This window comes from Accipiter gentilis, chromosome Z, assembly GCF_929443795.1.
Source record: "Accipiter gentilis chromosome Z, bAccGen1.1, whole genome shotgun sequence".
Classification (NCBI taxonomy): Eukaryota; Metazoa; Chordata; class Aves; order Accipitriformes; family Accipitridae; genus Astur; species Astur gentilis.
The window spans coordinates 63,348,255-63,372,167 of NC_064919.1; the positions used below are offsets into that span (position 1 = coordinate 63,348,255).

Consider the following 23,913-nt stretch of genomic DNA (forward strand, 5'->3'; position numbering starts at 1 on the left):
GCCCAGGCGGCGGCCTCCGCCCCTAGCGGGCTGCCGGCCGCGGGGCCTGCCGGTCGGTCTCCGGCGGGGGTCGGCGGATGGGGCCTGTCCCCTCTGGGTCCGCCTGCCTCGGGTGTCCGATGGGGAAAGAAAACTGGTGGTTGTGTTCCGGCGAGCGCTGTCCCCGTGTGCCCGTCCCATCCCGCCCCCCCCGCTCCCGCCCGCTCTAGGGAGCCGCGGTGTCGGTACGTGGCGCTGTGACCCGGCAGCGTGGCGCCGGCGGAGGGTGGGGGGGAGCCGAGGGGGCACGGGCGAACCGCCCACGGGTGAAACGGAGCCTTAAAATGATAACACAGGCCGCATGTGTGCTACAGAGCGATGTGCCGCGCGTTTTCTGTGACTTGCTCTCCCAGCCCTTACTCGAGTTTTCTCGAGTTTTCTCCTTTACTGTTGCTGTGCTGTGAAGGAAGCGTGCTTGTCCGTGAAAACTCGCCCATGACGTCCGCAGCCTGCCTCACGGCAATTTCGGACGCGGTGCCAGGGCTCTGCGGGTTTCAGTGTTCCCGGTGCCCTGGAAACCGGGCTGTATCGCGCCGGCTGATACCAGATGTATGCTGCAGCCGGCCTCGCTAATAAAATGCTATAGACCAGTAACTCATTTTTGCAGGACACTGCTGGCAGTTCCAGTCGGGTGGAACCGGTAGCAGGAGTTGGCTGCAGTGTGTTACATCACCCCTTTCCATCTGAAGGTAAAGCATTGCAACCTTTTTCCATTAGAAGGGGAGGCGAATTGTGGAATTGTAATTTTTTTTTTTTTTTTTTTAATGCAAGCCTGTCGATTTTGTATTGTTTTGTGTTACTAGGTGCAAACCCTTTTTGTCCTGACCACTCTCGGGATCAAGCAGCAGGAGAGGATTTCCCTGCTGATGGCTCCAAGCATCCAGGTACTTCCACCAGAACTACATTCAGTCTTTTACTTTCCCTCAGGACCATTGCTGCCCGTCATTCACCGAGTATCTTTTCTTTTTTCTTTGCACTACAAAAGCATAGTGTGGTCCTAGTTTCCTAGATGATTTTCTAATTACACAGATTGTTGGGATCAGATTCTTTGTTTAAGACCAGCAGCCTGGTGATTCGGTGAATGAGCCAGAAACCTTGGAGTGTGCCTTGTGCGTTGCCTGAGAGCTTTCATTGCTTTGGATAACCAATACTTGGTGCTCCCGCCTGTGGCAGTGTTTACAGTCAGCCTCCCTCTGTTCGTGCCCCCACTTCTTGGAGACGGCATCAACATCACTGTGCTTCCACCCAACCCTGATCTTGCTTGTGAAGCCATTATATGGCTGGTTCTTCATGCATGCTGTAGGTTGCTCAAGATTTTCTGGTAATGGTCACGAAGCTGGGAAATCTTCCACAGTGGTGAGTTTTAGTACTTATCAGTGAAGTACCTGACACTCAACTGGTTTCACCACACCTCCAGCGTACCAGTATGGTCTCTGCACAGGGATTGCTTCGCTCACAGGTAAAGTGGAGCAACATCCTGGATGACATGCAAAGTGTGTAACCGTTCATGGAGATACTACAGAAGAGCATGGGGGACTAAAATGTCCAGCTGAAACTAATGGGAACATTGTGGCAGAAGTTTGGAAATGCCCATATCGTGAGCTAGCAGCTTTCTTCTAGCCATGTATCAAACTCCCTGGTTTAGGGACATCCCAACACATGATTTTGGTCCTTAGTTCAGCACTGCACTGAGGCAGGACAAAGAAATCAGAAATCAACTGATCTGGAGGGAGGTGGAGTGGGGGAAGCATGGCACAGGGAGGGGCGTATGGATCAAGTGTCTCAGAGAGGAGAGACTGGACAGGTGAGAAGAAGGGGGACTGTAAATACTGGCCTTGCCTATTTCAAGTCCCCTTCTGCTAGCATCATGTGTTGAATGAGTCTCAGCAATGGCCAGCTGCATGTTGGGATTTCTTTGAAGTAATGAGCTTGGGTAGACTTTTAACTGGGAAGAGATGGAGGTGTCAGAGCACAGAGAAGTATAGCTGCTGGCAAATGAAAATTTCAGAATGTCGTGGTTTAACCCCAGCCAGCAACTAAGCACCATGCAGCTCCCCCCTCCCCCCCCCCCCCCCCCCCAGTGGGATGGGGGAGAAAATCAGGAAAAGAAATAAAACTCATGGGTTGAGATAAGAACGGTTTAATAGAACAGAAAAGAAGAAACTGATAATGATAACACTAATAAAAAGACAACAGTAATAATAAAAGGATTGGAATGTACAAATGATGCGCAGTGCAATCGCTCACCGCCTGCTGATTGACACCCAGTTAGACCCTGAGTGCCGATTCCCCCCACTCCCCCCAGTTCATACACTAGATGTGACCTCACATGGTATGGAATACCCCTTTGCCCACTTTGGGTCAGGTGCCCTGGCTGTGTCCTGTGCCAACTTCTTGTGCCCCTCCAGCTTTCTCGCTGGCTGGGCTTGAGAAGCTGAAAAATCCTTGACTTCAGACTGAACACTACTTAGCAACAACTGGAAAGATCAGTGTTATCAACATTCTTCCCATACTGAACTCAAAAGATAGCACCTTACCAGCTACTAGGAAGACAATTAGCCCTGTCCCAGCTGAAACCAGGACACAGAATTTCATTGGTCAGAAATCAAAGATTTTATTTTTTTTTATTTAGAGATTTGCAAATTGTTCCCAGTGCAGGTGGGGATCTCTGCATGGCAAGCATAAACCTATAAAAAGAAATGCTGGTGCTGCTACTTCAGCTGCCTTGTGAAGACCCCTTAAAAGCTTAATCCACCGGTCCTGCCTCCTGTCCAAAAGCCCTCAGTTCACAGCCTGAAGTTCCCTGAAGCCCATGGATCAACCAGAATATGTCGATAACATTTGGAGGCAGGAAAAAAAAAAAGATGTTTAGTTACATGCCGTGTGCGCTGCGTCCGGGAGATGGAGGTGTTGGCAAACAGCACAAGGGAGAGGACAGCAAACCAGCGGCAGGGGTGGCCCGGGAACCGAGCAGGGAGACCCAGTGCTGTGGGAGCGGGCAGAGGGTGAGGACCAACCTGCTGGGTCAGACTCGTGCAGAGGTGGGAAGAGAAGAAGGCCAGAGAGACACAGGGGAGAGCTTTCTAGGACCCAAACTGGGAGAAACACAAAAAATAAGACGTTTGAATTAAATGACAGCATTGTGAAGACCAGGGGATGCAGGCATGGTTCCTCAGGACTTTTTAAGGGTGGGACTATGCGGCGTGCTGGGGCAGGCTGCCGCCCAGCAGTGGCTCGCCTGTGACTTCTGGGTGGTGACAGCATGCACAGGCCTTGTGTTGTCCCAGACGCTGGCCTGCCAATTAACTCAGCTGGCCATCACCCAGCGCCTCCTCAACATGGGCCTCAAGCACCCGTGCTTGGTGGCATCCTCTTGGCTGCTGGTGGTGCTGCGTGTCCTGGGCTGGAGTGGTGGCAGGGCACCCCTGCCCGGGCTGTGCACCCTGGCAGAACACCTGGCTCAAAGGAGCCCGCCAGGAGGACATGTATCCTGCTACACCAGCTGTCCTGCCTCACCTGTACCTGCAGAAGCATACCTAGGAGATGAGCTTATGTGCAAGTGGCTCTGGCTGTGATCTTGACATACTGGAAATCCACCCCTGGCTTCTCAGCCTTGTGCGGTGGTATTTGGTTTGGCCAAGAGGTGTCTTGGTGTCAGCATGTGAACTCTATTATGTCTGAAAACATGTAACGTCTCCACTAGTTGTGAAAATACGCATTACTAGACCCTGCCGGGATCATTGTGAGGGCTGTTAAAAGTAGATGGCCATATATTCAAGTGCAGCACACATAGATGGCTGCTGCCCTGCTATAAAGACAGGGGACAGGTAAGTAAAACAATTGTAGAAGAAAAAACACCTGGTGAAACTGGTTAGGATTGTTCAAGGGAGTAGTGAAAATAAATTACTATTGACTAGAGCAAAGTTGGAGTCTACAGGGACAGGAGAAGGAGAGAGAAACTAAAGTCTTAGGAAGAATAGACCCAAACCCAGAGACTTCACGACTGAAAAGAGAAGTCATATGCGGGAAGATATGGGGTTCTTGGATAGGGTTTGAAAGGGCTCTTATTTAAACCCTGCAAAACATGCAGAAATGGTGAGAAAATCAAGACATAAAATCATATGTGAACACCTATTGTTTCTTTTAGTTCTAAATGTGTATTGAACTTGGGGGTTTGTTTTTTTGTTTTTTTTGTTTGTTTTGTTTTGTTGGTTTTTTTTGGGTTTTTTGGTTGTTTTTTTGTTTGTTTGCTTGTTTATAGAAGCCTTGTGAAGCCTGTATTGCATGCTCCTGAAGACTTGAGTTGTGAAATCAGAGTATCTAAAAGGTTGGAGCTCTGGGCAAAAAGTGTAGTTGGAGTGTTGGCAGTGGTCCTAGGGTATCTGTGTTACTCCTCAATGCAAATGTGACATGGTAAGAAGGAGAACACATGCCTAAGAAATGTCCCTGTGAAACAATAAACCTGATTGTTGCTGCGACCTAGTGAGATCAAGGGAAACTCAGAAGAGAAAGGCTGAGAGAAACGTGGGAGGATAATTTTTTTCATTTTTTCCAGTAAATGAGATCTTGGGACAATTGATGCAAAAAAATGACCCGTGCCACTTTCTAAGTGATGTACTTCTTTTTGCTATTTCAAGATTACACTTAACTATGGTAGATTTAAAAAAAAATAAAAAATCCTGTCCCCCTGAAAGCAGAAGTACTTAAATTTGTGCCCAGTGAAGAGCTGCAGAGTCATTTCAAATTTGGGCTGTTGGTCTGTCAAGAAAGATCAAGATCTTCTGGGTGGAAGGAAACGTGCATGGGTACCACCGAACACAGGAGTGGCTATCTGGAGCTGGCTCTGGACTCCGGTCTGTGGGGACAGTGGCAAATGTCCTGGTGGGGGAGCTGTCGCAAAGCTGTGCTGCTGATGGACTTTTATTCCAAGTTGTGCTTTCATTAAGAGTTTTGTTTAGAAAATATCCTAATAGCTTTGTATTTATTGAGTAATAGTGACACAGATATCTGTTCCAGGGAAAGCTCACTGGGATTAACTAAATAACTGGAATGGCAGAAAATGTCTTTCCTGATTCGGCATGAAGGGACAGTGACTTTGCTGAGACTTGGCCTGTGTATTTCATCCTTCTAGTTCTAATGCAAGCCATGGTCTTTCATTTTTCAGCTAGCAAAGAATAACTGAGCAGAGACTGGCATTACTGGGAAGTGTGCAGACATCAGTGGTCCATGGATTTCGGTTCAGTCGTTATACTAAACTGACCCACAGCAATTTGCAGAGAATTTCAGGATTGGTGGCTGAGGAAGCGAGGAAAGGAAGGCAGCTGTCTCTGAAATAATGTGACTTGGATTGCTGTGAATCTCTGTCTCTTCTTGCACTGCTGTTGTATATCTGTGTGTATCGGTACATAAACTAGTGAAATAACAGTGATAGAAGAGAAAGCAAAAAAAAAACCCCTCCAAACCACCTTCAAACTTCTGTTATAGTAATTCAGAGAAAATAAATGACATAGCAAGAAAGCCTTATTGTGACTTAAAAATGATGTTTTCCTGTTATAAAACTCCAATATTAACTATGTAGTAGGCATGAGAAGGGAAAAAAGACCTGATAGAAAATCAGAAAAGTGCCTGAAAATCAGGGTCACTTTAGAGGGTTTCGTGATTTCCTGTAATGTGACATAAACCATCTATTGTGTTTTTGCTGGCAAATTTGTAGCTGAGGTCAATGTAGCAGAAAAGAAGAGTTGAGAAAACATACACAGGGCTGCTGTGTTGAAATGAGAGTTGTGTACCTTATCAAACCGGTCACAGAGGATGGTGCCTGTTCAAATTTACATAAAACAAATGCTAATGCATCTGTTAGACTGTATTCTAACACATGTGTTGCTTTCTGCCGGTTTTAATATTGTGTTATCAGAAAGCTTTTGTTTAGATATAAGCAGCTTTTGTTACACGGGCTCGTTAACACAGGTCTCTGGCAATGGTTTTCCCCCCACTGCCCACTGCAAGCTGGTGACACTGAGCAGCAGGGCTTGCTGTGGCCCCGACGCCGTCTTTCTGGCACAGTTCTGGTTCTGCTGTGTGGGGCACAGATGGGGCTGGTGGTGGGGATCTGGCCAGCTCCATGCCCTCTGCTCTGGAGGGCAGTCAGCCTCCTCCACCCAGCTCTGTGCTCAGGTGTGTGGCCCTGCTGAGAGTTAGTCTGCAGTCTGACCTGGGTTTTCCCTGAGAAAAGCAAGAAATCCCAGAGGTCAGTCCTCCCTTCCATGTCCCCCCTTCAGGGTTTGGCCCTTTGATGGCAGTGATGCATGCAGAGAGCTGAGCATCTCCCAAGGCCATGTGTGTGGTTTGCTAAAAAGTTTAGTGGAGGGAACACATACAGCAAGGGCCAGCGAAGTGATGTGGTTTTGTAGGGAGCAGAGTTGGGGACTGAACCTCAGTCCTAGGCCAGTGGTTTAACCACAAGGTCAATTCCTCATTCATTACGACTTATTTAATAATAAAGCTGAAATAAATACTTGAAATTGTCTTAGGGAATTTTTTGCAACTTTCCAGTCAGAATTAATTAGGTGCTATGAGTAGAGCACCTGAATCATTAGAAATGATTCACTGCTTTCCTTCCTAAGGATGTAAATTAACACATGTTCTGTTTTGCTGACAGAGTGAATTCTGCTTTAGGAAACTCGTGAAGCATGGCTAGTGTAAGTAGAGACAAATGCATGATGCTAACTGTCTGAAAACAGCAGCTTCAGTTTGCTCTTATTTTGTATTGTCTTCCCTCCCCTGTGACAGTCCTGAGTAACAAGGAGCGCATGCTGCTGAGAAGCTGAACCACACAAACCTCCTTCAACAGCATTTTGCCTCAAATTTCCCCCTTCCCCAGCACGACTGAAGGCAGCAGTCACAGAGTCGCAATCTCGTGAACATTAGCAATAAAAACATTGTCCTCTTCAACCTCCTGGATGATACTGAGATAAAAACATTCATGGTCGGTCTATACCACCCCACCTACATTTTCTAGCACTAGTAGAAAATTGAAGAGAGCTGGTAATGCAGGCAGGGGAGATGGTGGAGACATGATGAATTCAAGGTGATAGAAGGTCTAAGCCCTGTGACCTGCTTCACTGCCCTCCTTCCTACCCCCAAATACTGCTCAGGGGCTTAAAAAGAAGGCCCTGGGCATGTGTTAAAAAAAGTGTAATAAAATGTGCTTTAAACCCCCTATATTTGGGCTATGTCCTTGTAGACTGTGCCTCACTGTATCTGGCTTTGTGCCTGTGTAAGCTGTGTATGGCCCATGAGTAAGTGCTTGGACCTCAGACTCCTGGCTATGGAGGACAACAGATGTATGGGCTTGAAATTATGTGGATGGTAGGCAAGCCCAGCCTTGGGAACAAGCCTGGCCCAATGCATAACTCATAGTGCAGGCATATTCAGAAACCTCTCTATGCTGACAGAGATAAATGGAAGCTGTAGGAAAGTGATAGAAAGCAGAGTTCAGACTACTCTCTGTGGGTGATATTCCTCTTCATGTTTTATTTCCAGTTATTTTAAAATTAAGCCATAAATTGAAGGCAGAATTCACATTACACATTCATCTCCTCTTCTGCAGGCCCCTGGGGGACAGCTGGTCTACTTTATCAAGATGCAGAGTGGAGGGTTTCTGACCATTGTTGAGCTCTTTTGTGTATGTGTATGCACTGCTTGCACAGGCAGGTGTTTTCTTTTCTGTTGTCCTGGGATATATCACACTTTTTTCCCATACTGTTACTTGTTAACATCCATACTGGTATTGCTCAGGTCTTGTTTTGACAAGATGTATAATAGGCCCTGGTCCCTGGAGAACCAGGACTTATGCTGAGGATACATTTTTGCCCATATTGGAACATAGAGTTGAAGAAAAGACTTTTTTGGATTTAAAAAACATCGTTATGAAAGCAGGTAAGGTGAGGAGACAAGGGAAGAGAAATAAAAAAAGGCACTGTGAACAAAGGAACAATTTTATTGCCAAAATCATAGCTATTAATAATATGTAGGTTGTCTAGAATGACTTTCTAACCACTGAATCATTAATTAAGCCTGAATGAAACTTTTCCTGCTATTGAGGCATTTAGGATGGTCTTAATCTATGTGGATTCTCTATTGTCTGGTAGCTGGGTCAAACTCATACTGAAGACTTTTCGCTAGTGGGACGCCAGTCTAGGTCTCTCTCTTCCACCTGGCTGCATATTTTCACAAAACTCTTGGAACTGAATGTCTCTAGGACATCTACTGCTCCGTCAGTAGCTAAGGCTGGCCAACAAGTAAAAATATCTTAGGAGGGGATGAATGCAAAGCCAATGAAATTATCTGTAGGCAATGCTTAGGAAAGCAGGTTGGTAGAAATCGCACGTGCAGCAGCAGTGAACCTAGCTAGGAAATTAAGCAGTGAGCACTCCTGGGCACTGGACTGAAGTTGTGAAATAATTTGACTGGCTTCTGGCACATGTGGCTGTGAACAGTGGGTATCCTTAGGTCGTCTTGGGGTATGGGTTTGGTTCTTGCCCCAAGGAAACTCATCAGCGTGACTGCTCACAGCTAATTTACCCTGTGAGATCTCATGGGTTGGAAGCAGGGTGCAATGGAGGGTGGCTGGCTGGCTGGCTTAAGGAGGGAGGTGTGTGGAGTTGCTGGGGGCCAAATGAGGTAGCTTGTCCTGGTGCGGAAGGAAGGGAACCCGAGTGGTCAGTCCTTGCAGAAACAATGGAAATGGAAACCAAAGGAAGGGGGAAATCACAAGGAAAGGAGCAGTTGAATTAAGATTGAGGTGCTCTGATGAACTCCTTCTTGCTTCTTTTTCTTTCATAATCTGGTCCTGCCTACAGCTCTGAGCTCATGTTTTTGTACTCCCCAGCTTGCTCCATCTGCTCCCACTTGCTGTTTGGCAAGGCTGAGCGTTTTCATGGCTGGGCTAGAGAGTACCTGGCTCTTTGGCACAGCTGGTGGCCAGGATCAAGGCTTGCATTGCTTTCTGGCTTGGCAGGCCATGCTTCCTCTCACTGCAAATCCTTTTGGCTTTTGCCACCCAGGCTTGTTCTTTCCTGACTGAATGTAGCCTCCCTCCACCAAGCTAATGGTGCAGCATTACCCTCCCAGCAGCGAGAATTAGCCCTGGTAAGCAGCACTGCTTCCCTCTCAAATGGACCAAGAGGACCCTGTGGTGCAGAAGTTACAAACATGTCCTTTCTTACCTGACAAGTGAAAACCCTTTTCTAACCTTGCCTTTTGTGGGGGGTCTAAAGCACTGCAACTGCATTTCACACAACCCTCTAAGCGTCTTTGTTTGTTTCAGGCAGTAAAAAACAGCAAGAGAGGACTTGGTCAGCAAGACAATTCCCCAGATAATTGTGGAAACATGTTTAATCTTATGTTGCTGTGAACCCGTTGTTTGTTTCTTGATGCCAGTAGTCAGAACATTTATCATAACTGCTCTGAATTATCTCAGCATGCCATGATGTCAGGCGGGGCGAGAGTCTCCCTTTGAAGTCGCCTTTCTTTCAGTAGGTGGATTTAGCAAGGAAAAGGAGAAAGGATTTAGTCAAGGTTATTGGAACAGCCTGACATCACTGAGCTCACTTGGAGCGGATGCTCCTGCATGAACGGTTGCTTTGTGTGCGCTCAGAGAGCAGCAGCTGATGGGTAGTCCTGTAGGATCATGGATGATGAAGGGCAGGGTCTGACACTGGCATCCACAAGTGTGGGTCCACTGAAACCAATGGAGTAGCATATTGTGCCAGGTCTGGATTTGATAGTGAGTGTAAAGACAGATGGGATGTGGAAGAAGTAGATTACCACAATTCAGGAAAAAGCACTGGGCTAAGTAGTTAGTCCATACTGGAGATGATCAAGCTGCTCTCTGTCTCCTGATAAACAATTATTGGAATTACGAGCTGAAGGAGGTGTCATGTCTGAGTCCTTCTAGTGTAGCCTATTACCAAGACTCATTTTTCTCATGTCCAGAGCAGCTGGAAGAACTTGAAATGTGCCATGACGTGGAGAGCTTGAGTCTTACAGCCATTAAAACACAGCCACAGGGCAGGCTGGAGGGGTGGTGCTAGCTCTGCCTGTGCTCAGAGCTTGTTGGACACCAAGCAGCTCAGCCTCAGCATGCTGTGGTGAGAGGCTCAGCCAGAGCAAGTGTGTGCTGCGTGTGTGTAGAAGGATTATTACTCAGCTCAGCATCAGGCTAATGTGGCCACACACTTCCCTAGATGGCATGGCCCACGTTGTGCCAGGGAGGCAAAGCAGGCCTGTTCCTCCCTTTGATATACCCTGTAGACATGTCTCATGTGTCTGGGATGATGCTGGTGCAAAACTGGCTTCAATCTGGCAGCTGCTGCAGATTCCCCTATGCAGGCGGGGATGTCAGAGGAGCAATGCACCTTAACCAAGGAGATGTGTTGACCCTATAGCCTCTGGAGATGCAGCCGCTGGAGAAACCTGAAGCTGCAGAGAGGATGGAGCGAGGGGGGTGGCAGGGCTCAGAGCAACACAGACATCTGAGCTACCAGGAGAGAGAGATTTCAGCTCTGATGGCAGCCACATTGCATGAGAGGATCTGAGGAAAAGCCGGGGGATTTAACTGGGACAAATAACATGTCTTACAGCTTGATATCCCCTGCAGCACGAAGAGAGCAACATGCCTTTGCTTGTAGGTCTTCCTGTCAGGAAGTTTGGCATCAATATCAATAATGGCCAAGACCCATTCTTTTTGCCCTGTTTCCCTGCAAAAAGAGGGCTGTTGTAGCCATGCGGAGTGGATCTATGTCTGTATGCTTGCACCTCTCCCCTGGACCTATGGGCTAATTTCAGCTAGAGATGTAGAAGCATTGATTTCCAATAATTTTCATGAAAATGACAGCCTGGATAGAGAGGAGAGATGCCATGGAGGGCTCCTTTGAGGGGCCGGCGCCTGCCTGTGTTCACCCTTCATTGAACCCCCTAGAAAATCAACAGGGGAAAGGGATATTTTGGATATTCCTCATAAAAGAAAGCTTCACCTGGAGCTTGTGCTCAGTTAGAAAGCCCAAGCCTGTGAGGCAAAGCGGCAGGAAACCAGACTCCAGTAGCTCAGTGGCTCTTCATGCTACTTCTCCCTCCCTTGCTTTCTTTAATGGACATGCAGACCTGAGACCTGAGAGTTTGTCTGGTGCAGGCATCCTGGCACCAAAGGAGCTGAAGTACATGGAGAAGCATGCTGTGGAGTTGGGGGCATGCTGTGAGCTGGGCTTGTGGGTGCTGGCCTGGAGGAAGAGGAGGACGAGGAGTGAACCCTGGGGATGGAGCAGGTTTTGCTGCTGAAGTCACGGAAGAGCCAACCCCATCCTGCAGACTCATTTCCTTCTTTAGGAGTGCTCTGTAAAGTGTAGCTCACTGAAGGGCATTGTCCCATTTGCCTAAATGTTTTGACACTGTTAGTTATTATCAGGTTTTATTGGTGCTCTTTGGGGTTTCGTTGGCTCTTGGAGACCAAGCCCTCAGGGCATATGACAAGGGATATGAGCTAGAAAAACAAGCAGCCTCGTACTGCAAGAAGTCATGGTTCTTTACTGTAAACATGTAGAAATTCTTTGCTAAAAACACAATATGAGAAAAGCAAACTTTGATGAAAACTAGATCAAGGAATGACTGAGCCAATACAGTTCATATAAAAATAAAAAATAATACTCAAACTAAAGAAAGCCAGGAGCTTTCTTGGCTGTCTTGCAATGACTGGGAACATTTTATTTGTGAATGCAATTAGAGTTTGTGTTTTTCCTGAGGCTTGCAAAATTCTAGCTAGCCTTTTTGTTCTCCGTTTTGCATCTCTTTACACATCTTATTTTTAGACATTACCACAGAAGAACCCACATGTTATCAGAAAAGTTGGTGTTACTATATTTCTGGCCAAACTGGAAGGAGGAATTTTCAGAATCTTTCCTGGAAGAAAAGGCATGTGATGTTGTCATTTTTCTAAATCAGGTAGTTTTGGACACTTGAAAACTATGCCTCAGGCTACTGGTTGCTCTGCAAATAAAAATACAGGACTACTGGTTGCTTTGCAAATAAAAATACAGGACTCTGTATGCTGGAATATTGAGTTACCTGTTTTGCTGAACCCTACATTGCACATGTAACTATTTAACAGGGACTAAATTCCCGGAGCCAACTTCCCATTTACATTACACTCTCTTTGCCACCTTGGCAGTGCAGTTGATACTTATGCTGACATACATATGTACACACAGCTGCATCTGCAGCTACACAGAAATCTATGCATGTGTTTATCCCTAAAATGGATACAGGTTACCTCTATATCTAGATGTATTTTTTACAAGTGAATCCAGACAGCCAGTATGAAACTTTTGTTTTACATGTGATGATTGTGGTGTTCTCTTGACACCGGTGGAAGATTTGTCATGCAAAAAGTCAAGGGTCAGCCCCTCCTGTGGTATCTGCACTGTTAATAAAAACACCCTAGTCTAAATCCTGATCATATGGAAATCAATGGCAGTTCTGCCATTGATTTTAGAGCAATGAGGAGTTGGTCCAAAATTTCAATTTACGCTACCTTCTTAATAGTTTTGTCTATTAAATTTAAATTGCCGGAGACTGTAAGATAAACATTGGGGGTAAAAAAAAATGTAATAAAATGGTTTAATTTATTTCTGGGTCTATCAAACATTTGTGCTGATAGTATTTTTATGTTCTTAGTTTTCATTTTAAAATAAACAATCACACTGTGATGGGAGATCTCCTAATTTCCTGTTAATAGAGTTTAAATTGAAAAGCATTTTTCAATGGGAGAGCTGCCCATTTAAATTATAGATGGCAATTTTGTTCCATTTTTAAGCTCTTCTCTTCTGGCTGGAGATCCTTGAGTCATAAGGCATTTATAGCTTCTTTAACAATACATAACAACAACAGAATTGACACTTCCATATACATCTATAAAGATGTTAAAAGCATATTATGGTTATAACAGAGAAAGGCAAAATCAACGAGTTATGAGAGAGAGTCCCATTCACCTGCAGCACCTTCCCAGCTCTGAAACCCATGTCTCTCTCTTTCCTGTGGTGGTGAGTCACCCATGACAGCCCATGACCAGACAAGCAGAGGACTACATAAAACGAGAGCCCCAGGAGAGCCATGACCCTCAGTGAAGGGGGGACAGGAATGTCCCCATGGCCCCGACTGCATATCAGAATTGCAGGAACCGCAGTTCAAGTCCCACCTAGTTTAGAGCGGAGGGGAGGCAAAACTTGGGGAATAGGAGATCACATCCCTCCAGGTCCTGATACTCTGAGGTGGCCTGGGCTGTGCAGCTGGATGCCTGGGTGGGATAACTGTGTGAGCTAGTAACGGCAGTGGGACCTATACGTTATTCAAAATCTCTAGTTTACATGTATATACTTTATCTTTCCCTCTTTGGAATCGGAGATATACATACATACATATGCATATCCATATCTGTATCCATATCCATATCCATACACATATGTATATGAGCCATGCGCTCGGTAAAAGGTAAGAATTTCTTGCTACTGATGGAGCTGAGGGATTATCTGGTGGGCAGAGGGTTGGGAAGGACAGGTAATGGGCAGAGGTGCAGGGCAGAAGGGGCACTGCAGGGCTATGCCAAGCCACAGGCACAATGACATCTGAGTGTGAGGTCCTGGCCCCGCTGAAGTAAATGGAAAATCTTACACTGGCTCTAGACCCAGTATTTCACCAAGTATGAGCAAGATATTAAAAAGGAACTGATTAGAAGGGAGAAACCCTGGTAACCAGTGACCATGGAAAGGAAAACAGGAAGAGTACATGACATCTTCATGAGGCTTTAGTTTAGCAACACATTTTATTGTTTTAGGGACTGATGCAGTGTAAGAGTGATTCCTTGACTCTGAACTTGTCTGCTTTATTGGTTTAGTGTCACTGCCATAACTTTGTCTATTTTTTTTTAAACAGAGATACTGTAAGAGGCTTCTAAAGCTAAAACATATAGCAAGTAAACTCTTCTACATTCATTTTACTTTGCAAGTCAGGCTCCTATGTTTAAATTTGGTGCTTCAGGGTGCACTTTGAGGCTTGTTGTAGCTTTATAAATGGCCATTATGTGGGAATAGGGAAGGGAGAATTCTGTCCTCCAGGCTCATTTTTTGGTGTCCCTCTGATTTGAGACTATTACCACAGCATGTTGCATCAGTTATGTTGGATATGCAGTAAATGACCTCGACTGTTAGGAAGCCATTAATCAACAAGTCATCAACAAGATAAAACTTAGTGTCTCTTCTTGTGCCTTTGGATGTGAAGGACAGTGCCTGATTGTTCCCGAGCCCCTATAATCAGAATCAAAATGCTGCTGGCTTCCTGGTGAGGTTTTGTTTTCCTGGTACCATGTTTTCCTGGTGAGGATGTGAAGTCCTGTGGGCTGATACCGGGGGATGTTTTGCTGGCTGCTCACCAATTGCCAAGGAAATTCAGAGGCTGGAATTTTTTGATGTTATGGACGTGAACAAGTTGTTTCAGAGAGCTTGCCTGGGGCCTCAAGCTGAAAGCAAATGCATGAGTGGCTTTGCTTGGAATAGTGATTTTTAAGAATGAACAAGTATGAAAAAACAATGTAGTATGTGCTTCTGCTAAAGCATTTGAGTGTTATCATATCTCCCATTCTGAAGAGGTGCAGGGGTCAGGAGAGGCATGTTTCATAATCTTGGAGTAAGAGAAGTTTAATATTTACAATCCATTGTGTTTTGGTGTTGCTGGTTCAGAACACCGGCTGCTTCCGTTATTCCCTTCATTAAGGCTCCAAGCTCAGTTCAATTTTCCTGGCGTATATATTCGTATTTTACCTTTAGCCGAGTTAGATCTTAAATTAATTATTGGCTTTTGCAATGTTTCTGCTGCTTACAAGAATGCCTTAGTTAACCTAGCAGATACGTCTGATAGAAGATGGACAGTATCACGAAACCTTGACTTGAACAGCCTTGAAGTGTGGTTCCCAAGCCTGTAACATGACCCAGTGATGTACCCTCACCCCTGATGATATATTTTTAAAACACTTGAGAGCCAAACTCTCAGATGGTGCAAGTTGGTGTAGCTCTTTCTGAAGTTTACAGTTCATGTTGTCCATAAACATCTACTCATCCATGCCAACTCTAAAGAGGTCCCCTCCATCCCTCCTGGTATCTTTGGGTTTCATTCAGTACTGTACAGTGTAGAAGTGAGCCTCAAACCCTGGCTTGCCTGTGCTCACAGTGCAATTCTTGGAGGAGCCAGATTCACTGGGTAACTGATAATCTCTACAACAGAGGGAATGCAGGGAACTTGTACTTTGTTTCCAGCAGGAATATATAAAGGAACATGCCACATTTTGTTTTCTAAGTACATATATCTCTCTTTCTTTATGTAGTTAAATGATTTGCAATGAATGAATTGTATAATCCACTTTGTCTGCTATTGTATGATGCATTGCAAATGAGTTGTTAGCAATTTTTAGGGCAGGGACTGTTGGATGTTTATGTGTGTGCATACACTGTGTAACAGGATGGGGTATGGTTTCTAAGGGTTACCAAGTAGGTATACATTCTCTATGCCTGGTAAAGCTGGGCCTCACATAATAATATTTACTAAAGAGATACAACACTACATCCATACTTCTGTGGAGGAGACTTCTGAAACAAAAACCACAGCACTGATAGAACAAACACACCCTATTTGGGAGCACTAATAAATGTACTGTTTTGCATTACACATATCAAAACCATGACATACTGTACTCCTACCCACCCATGTTTTTGTTTGGGTGATCAGGAGAGGGACAATTAATGTTTTTGGTGGTAAATGTAGAGATCAGCTGGTAATTCAGCTATGTTATAGTTTTGCTAATGTGCTTTGTGACTGGTAAAATTCTGCTGTAAATCAGTAAATTGCATATGTCTGTGAGTGCATGCGTTAAAACAATAAAGGGTTAAGACAGTATTATTGGGTTGCCCTACAGGATGGTAAACCTGCTTACTCCACTGGCTGACATGGGAGTTCAAGGAGATCATTAGTAGGTAGGAAAGATAAATCTCGTTCTTGCAACCACTTCTGCATGTGTTCAACTTTAAAGCTGTGTCTAGCTCTATTGGTGTTAATGGCACTTCTCAAGGGCTTAGAGATGAGTTGATTTTTAAAAGCTTGCAGGTCTGTAGGCTAATAGCATCCCAGTATTGGACCATAGGATAATAAGTAAAAAAATATATCACAAAATGTGCTGTATCAATTCAACAAATGTATTTAAGTTTTAATTATTTATAATGTTTCAGAGTAGATTAGTAAATGTTCTGTAAGGTATTGATAATAGTAACGAAGTCTGAGTAATTCAAGATCTAATTACATCATCTTGCTATTAAGTCATGCTTAGAAGCAGAAGAGAAAGCACCAATATGAGTTCAAGCAACAAAATATGATTCAGCAAAAAAGTACTGGTTGCACTAGGTTACTAAAACTTTCAGGAATATTCAGTAGTAAGTATCTCTGCTTGTCTTAATAGATGGGATTATTTAGCTTAGTTGGATAACTTGGAGTATTGGTTTACTCACAGTATATGTGGTAAGAGAAGCAGACTGTCCTATAATTTGTCTTTAAAAGATATTTGGAACCCACTAAAAGTCCTCCCGAACCTGTTCCCCATCGCTTTTTTCGTGGAAGAGGCATTGCTACATTGCATGGATGAGGCTGGCACAGCACGAATGAGACCTGGCATTCACACAAGTGTCATGGGATTGACCACCACAGCCATAAAGGCTAGTGCCAGCACCAGCTGTGGTTTGGCAGAGACACTGCTGGCAGGTTCAGAGGGCTTGTCCTGGCTGGCCTGGGCAATAAGCACCACGAGGAAATGGTCTCTGCTACAGCAAGCCAAGGCCAGATCCCCAAGGAGGCATCCTGACTTCCCACCGAAATACCAGGGTGGTGAAAACGGCTGTCATGGCTGATAGGCAGCTGCATCTGAGATGGCTTCCTCTGCTCGTCTGGTGTCTCCTACTTTGTGGTGCTCTCCTTTACCTCCTCCCTAGCGCTCTGACGGAGAGATCACCAACACGTACCCCTTATAAACGGATCGGTAGACCATAAAGGATGATCATTAGGAAGATAAGACCTCCCTAGCTCATTGGCGATTATTTTATGATATTTCTGATTAATGATTTCATTTTAGCCATTTCAGTGCTCAGCAGTCTTCATTTGTTAGTGTTGATTATGGAGCTCCATGCCTTGCCTGAATCTGAGTTATTTTGACCAACAAATGTGAATTAAAATCAATAGAAATGTCATTAGCATCCCAGTGCCGTGAAAGATAATACGACCATTTCTCAGGCATTCGGTTTATTAAAATTTGCTAAAGTGTGAAATATGTATGACAAGTAATGATGTTTTAATCTTTTGCCAAGGTAACAATTGAAAGCTGATTGATTCCATTCAGTAATTATAAAATCAAAATGATGGAAGATTGTAATCAAGAAGGATTCTGTCTCATACTTTGTCACGCCTCCATGCAAGATAAAATTCTCATTTGTAACATCTCTTTTATCTGAAAAGAAATCAAATTCCTATTTGCCCCAGTTTAAATCTCATGGCTAGTTAGATAATAAACTTTTTTTTTTACTCTGATGAAAAGATAAAAGCAGCCTGCACCCACCGAGGGGCTATATCCTCATGTGTGCCATGGTACCTTAAAAGCTCTCTTTCCATTTCCAGGTATCCTTACACAGGACAAGGCTGAGAGGACGATTGCGTTGCATCGCTGGGGTGCTGGCAGTTACTTTGGTCCTTGTGAGACAGCTGAACATCCAGTCCTTCCTCCTTCCCCTCCAAAAAACCCCGATGCCAGCTTCTAAGCCAAACCATGGAAATGTCCTCAGAGCCTGATGGGCTCTCTGAGCAATGCCTGGAGCCAGGCAGGGTGTGCTCCCCTGCCAGAAACCTGCTGTCCCACCGGCTGCTCAGCATCTCACCTGCTGCTGAGGCACCCCAGACATATGAGCCCCAAATGAGCCAGTACAGAGACTGAACCTCCAAAACTACCTATGAATTCTTTGCTTGAAATTATCCAAAAGAGATGAAACTCTGCTGTCAGTCAGCATTTTACTGTAATACTGAGGTCCACTAAGAGGACAGGTGCCCAAGAGACCTGGCTTTATTTCTGGCTCTGCCATTCAAATTCTGTGTGGCCTTGGGCAAGTCCTTTCCCTTGTCCCTGCCTTCCCTTGTCCACACACCCCTCTTCTGAACTGCGTAATGGCAGTAGAGATGACCTATTGCAGTGCCATGGCTGGGTGGATCTACAGAAGTAAATAAACAATAAAGGCAGAATGGCGCAATTTTTTTTAAAAAAAATCTGCTTGGCAAGATCTTGTGTAAACTAGACAAGGAGAAAAATGTGGTATGTTGAGGTTTCTCTAATTCTAGTCTCTGCTTACTTTTGGTGGAAAGGGGAGTCTCACTAGCTGGGGAACACAAACAATAGTAGGTGGCAAGTCCCAACCTACCAATGCAACTACAGGATTGATTAGGAATGGTCTGAAACCTACGCAGGGAGTCAAAAATAAACCCAGCTTATCTTTTCACTTGCTTTGGGCAGTAAGAGTAGTCTGCGGACCAGACAGTCAACTGGAGATGTCCTGGAGCAGAAAGCAGTTTCCTTTCGGGTCTGCTTGGTTTTGACATCCAGACTGGGGAAGCACTCAGCTATTTGTAAGTGTAGAAGCAAGTCTCTGTGAAACACTGACATTTTAGGGTAGGCTGAGTGTCTGCAATGAAATCCCAGATGCAGTGCAGTTCGTGGGTGGCATCAGACAAATTTTAATGGGCTTCGTAGCAGGGCCCAAGCATATCCCAAAGAACAGGAGAAGTAAGCTTTGGTTTAGCCAAATATCTAAGCACGTACTTAACCATTGAAAATAATGAGAATTAAGCATATACTTGAGTCATCTGCTGACCTGTATCTTAACTACTGAATAACAAATACTGACCTGCAGAGACTCTGCATAAAACAGGGATATGCCTTTTATATGCTCAAGAGAGACACACCATTTAAAATATCAGATTTCTTTGATTTTCTAGTGACATAGCAAAAGCAGAATTTGGCCCTATGCTCCTTGGAAGGAGGAAATTTTAAATTATTATCAACTGCAGCTTCTCACTGCAACATTTTGCATGATGCCGGTTAATGGCTGGCTGCTAGAAAAGAGGACTTCTCTGTTTCTGTCTAACAGGATTTTTGGCATCCTGCTCATTAGAAGGGTTATTTTCTTTAACCATATTGCTGTAGGAATGCATTTTTTAAGATTCCTGCTGCATTGACACAACCTTCATATCTTTTCAGCTTATAGTTTCTGGAATTCTTTTTCTCCCGATAAGAAGTGATGTTGCTGGGTATGCTTTTTCTAACAAGCCTTGATGGAAGATCAAGGAAGAAAAGCTAATATATCTGATGGCTTGATAATTTCAGGGTCAAACCAGATTTTAAGTGGTGGTTTTCTTGCACTTGCTGATGAATCTGTTTGACCGAGCAGCTGGTGTGCGAGATCTAGATGGCAGCACATAGAACACATTAGGAAAACAGAGAGAATGTGAGATTAAACTGAAAAGAGGGAAGAACAGCAGTTCCTCACCGTTCTACATGAAGGCAGAAGATGCTCCGAGAGGATGCAAACTCAATTTTTTTATTGGACCTATGGCCTCTTCCCCCCATCAGATTATTCAAAGGTAAATTTGCTTTTCACTATCTCAGACAGACCATTTCCCCCTCACTGGTATACTTAGTTATTAGTAACGTTATTTGTAAAATGCTAACTTCATTGCCTGCACTGTTACGATGTTATCTCTATGTGCTTCTGTGAGAATGTAACAATGTCATGAAGAAAAATGATGTAAAAATGATGTGGGTACATAAAATGGGATTGACAAAATGTAATAAATCACTGCTGGGCTGAAGAACAGAGCTGCATGTGTAATGAAATACTTTAGCATTACATCATCGTTTATGTAACATCTGGCAGAGCCTTGTATTTCAGTGCTGCTTCGAATCAGGATAATTTTTTCTCTCTGAGAAAAGAAAAAACCAAGCCATTAGGTTTTGCACATAGAAAACCGGGAAAAAGGAAAAAAAAAAGACACCCTTGAAATATGTGTATGAGGTTCCCCCGAGAAGTTCTGCCATCCCCATCTTAATGCGAATAACATAGTGAGATGCCTACAAAATAGTTAACATCCAAGCAGGATTTTTTCAGTTTTATAAGAGAAACATAACTTTAATGTGAAGGGGATTTTTTGAGGTTGCGCAGTTAATTTCCCCAAATAAGAGTTTTTCTAGTTGGCATCATTACACATACCCTGGGGCCAGGCTTCCAGCAAAAACCCAGGTGTGATTAATATGTATTCTTGAGTGTTTTCCACAAGGATCTTTTTTTTTTTTTTTTCCCCAAAGGAGAATTGAATTATCTTTCTGCTATCATAGACTCCTGGTCCTGTCTCACACAGACATGTGGGTGCTCCTTCAATGTGGACTCCTCCACGCCAGGCTGCCAGCAGAGTCTTCCTCGTCCCTGGGGTGAATCGCTGTGCCCAGGTTCACCTGGGGTGCCACACAGGACAACATGATGTGCCACTAGTGTGAATGTTAGTTGAAATGTATTTAATTAGCTGTTACAATAAATGAAGTCAGAAATGGAAGCGTCTGCTACAAAAGCCTCTGGATGACACCCTGACCTGGCTGAATTCAGCAGAAGTTTTGCTATTAATTTTGTAGGGACTTGGCTTTTGCCTTGCGCCTCTTGCCCCTGAGCCCCCCGGGAGGTCCTGGTGCACCACCTGGCCGTGGTGCTGTGTGTGGTGTCGCAGGGATGCAGGCTGCCAGGCCTCCCAGCAGTGGTGATGCTCTCCTTCCTCCAAACTTCGAGGGGCAGCAGCTGTGTGGGACACGGGAACGGGGCATTGGCAAGAACTTGCTGTTATCTAAAATAGCATTTTTGCTTTCTTTTTCAATACTCTACCATTCAAGAAGGAAGTAGGACAGGTTGCCAAAGAGAAATCACTGTTTGTTTAGCTCCTTTTCAGTTAATCAAATATTATGCAGATAAGCCGCTGTGACCATCATTGCTCTTCTACCAGGGATTTTCATATGGTGTATTTATCCAACAGTATATGTCTGGCTAATACATACATAGAGGTAGTTATTATAGCTATTATACTCCCCCTCCCTATTTTCCCCAGGTTGGTACAGAATGGTAGATATTGACGTGCTCTCAAGTAAAGTGCGATGTACGAATTTGGCTTTTCATGCTGGGAACAGCAAGGGGAAGTGGAGCAGTTTGGTTACAACAGTTACTGCTCTAGAAACCCAATGCAGAGCAGGCATCTGGAGTGCTCTCATCCTTTCTGAGCAATAGTTATTGTTACTGAAAAGTTTGTTTGCTTCATTTTTTAAACCAGTGGTGACTTCTATTGATTTTCATTTGGAGGGGAGAGTGCTGTAGAGCATGAATGTCATTGCAAACACAACAGTATAAAATTGGCAAAGGCAAAAGAGGGAGGCAATGGCCGTATGATTGGAGTGTAAGATTTGGAGTCAGGATGTCTTATTCCCATTTCTGATTTTCCTGCAGGCAACCTTGGGAAAAGAAATCACCATCAGGGCTGAAAGCTGGACATGCACAGGGCCGCAGTGACTTTTACTAGCAGTAGAGGCAGCAGCAGGACGTTTTAGGATGAAACCCCCCCTTTTCCAGCACCTGAAGTTTTTGGATGAATGTATTTTTTCCTTTTCTTGCAGGATTGTCATGGCAATATACAGCTGACCTAGGGACTTCCAAAGGGAAGGAGAAACATTTTTACATTTCAGAGGCATATACTTCACATTTTTGATTGTGCGCATTGCAGGAGTGCGAGCGGACTGTTGCATCAAGGTGGTACTGCACAGGAGCAGGGTAAGGTTTGAGGACAAGCACTGGTAGAGGCTAAGCTCATCTTGGGATGAAAATGGAGTTGTGATAATGCCATTTCAATCAACTCCCTCTTCCATCATGAAAAATGAATTGCCATGGCTTGAGTGACGGGCCTTTGTAGTGAGGTAGCAGTAGATGATGCCTCTCTTTAGGGATTTCTGCAAGACACCAAGTGAGACCTCCCGTGAGCTTAGCTGTTCCTTTGCATTTACAATTAGTACCTGTGCCCCTCAGCCACAATTTAAACAGGGTAATAGAAGACTAAGTTATCTAATGCCAATAAGGTTCTTTCAGTCCCCTGGGAAGGATCACAAAAATATGAGATGACAATGCAAGAATATCTATGAGCATCAGTGAGAACTGGCTCTCAAGGAGAAAAGAAGAGTTCACATTTGATAAAATACCAGCCAAATGGCAGGTGAGATTTTTTGATCTCCGGTTGCTTCACTTTCCACAACCCTGACTGTGAGAAAACCTGTGTCCTTTCTTGGGCTGGGGTGCTGTAGTCATACAGCAGTTTGGGATCTCCTGGTTTTAAACAGCAAAGTCCAAGGAAAGGCACGCAGCTTGCTTTCTCTTCCATGCATAAACCCATCCCTTCAGTGGTTTGGTAGCCAGGAACACTGGCCCTTAGTTTCATCCCTATCCTCGTGGTATCAGAGCCCTGGCATTAGGGCATGCCTCCTTGTTGAAGACTGAGCTGTATGTCAGTAAAAGAGAATGAAAAGACCCTCTTTCTTGCTGTCCTTTATTTTGCCCATGGCAAGGACATGAGCTGGTGAGGAGCTGTTGCTGTTTTCTGCTTTCTCAGAATAATTGCCCCCGCCTTCCTCAAAAACCAGAGCAGGATCAGCCTCTTCCAAATGGATTGCCACATGTACTTCTATTTTGTCTTGGTGAAAGAGGCGATGCTGGATGGCATCACTGATCTGACTTAAATGCCTGAACAATATGTGGGCACTAGTTTACATGGTCACAGACCATGTCTGATTGAGTGTATGGCAAGGCTTCTGGGCAGTCCATTACTGTGCCAAGCAGGAAAGACCATTTTACTCTTTAACGGATCAGTAATGTACTCAAGATTTAGTCAAGCACTAGGGCAGGTGAAAATAGGTACCACTGGGACAAGAAGTGAGCATGCCCAGTCTGCCATGAAGATGATAGCATTTCTGGAGAAGTGAGAGTGGTCACTTGCCAGGGGAGAGGGCTGAAATGGGCCAAGGACCAGTGGTGCCTGGGCAGGCAGAGGGGCTGGAGCCAGCTTGCTCCTGCCACTGGCCCAGGGATCAGTCCCTGTCCCTCACAGTCACTAAGGTCCTGTGGCTTTGCAGTGAGGGCAAGATGCCCTTGTGATTTCACTCTGTGCAGGAGGAGATAAAGGACGGGTTTTCCCATTACTATCAGCCTCTGTCTGTAGTAAGCTTTGCAACCAGGATGCTTATTGGGATTCATGAACTACCTTACTCACGTTTGCTTGCGTGATGACTTGGCTCAAATTAAGGGTGAGTTGAGGCTAGGATCCAGGCACCTCCAGGCTGGCAACCCTTAAAAAAAACCCAACAAAACCCCCTCTCCCCACAGCCAGTGCCCAGTGCATGGCTTGAGGTCCCCCTCACCTGTACCAGCACCTACGCTGAGCGTGGGCAGCTGCCACCACCACTGCCACCGCCATCTGCCTGGATGAAGGGCTGCGAGTGACCAGAGTGGCCACACCAGCCTGCAGGCAGAGGGATGGTAACCAATCAGCCTTTGGCCATTGCTCAGCAATCAAAGCTTTGAATACTCTAATGAGTTATTCATCACCTAGCAAATGTTTCCCTGCTGGTGTAACGGATGAAGGAGCAGTAATGGTTACAGGGAAAGAATTTTG

General features: G+C 44.9%; 1 long non-coding RNA gene across 1 annotated transcript; it reads left to right on the top strand.

The window, feature by feature from the left end:
- The first annotated feature begins 47 nt into the window (after positions 1–47).
- Positions 48–19,993, top strand: LOC126036369 (uncharacterized). Its single transcript, XR_007505133.1, has 3 exons — positions 48–728; positions 843–923; positions 17,797–19,993. It is a non-coding gene; the product is annotated as an uncharacterized LOC126036369 (long non-coding RNA).
- Positions 19,994–23,913: the final 3,920 nt, after the last annotated feature.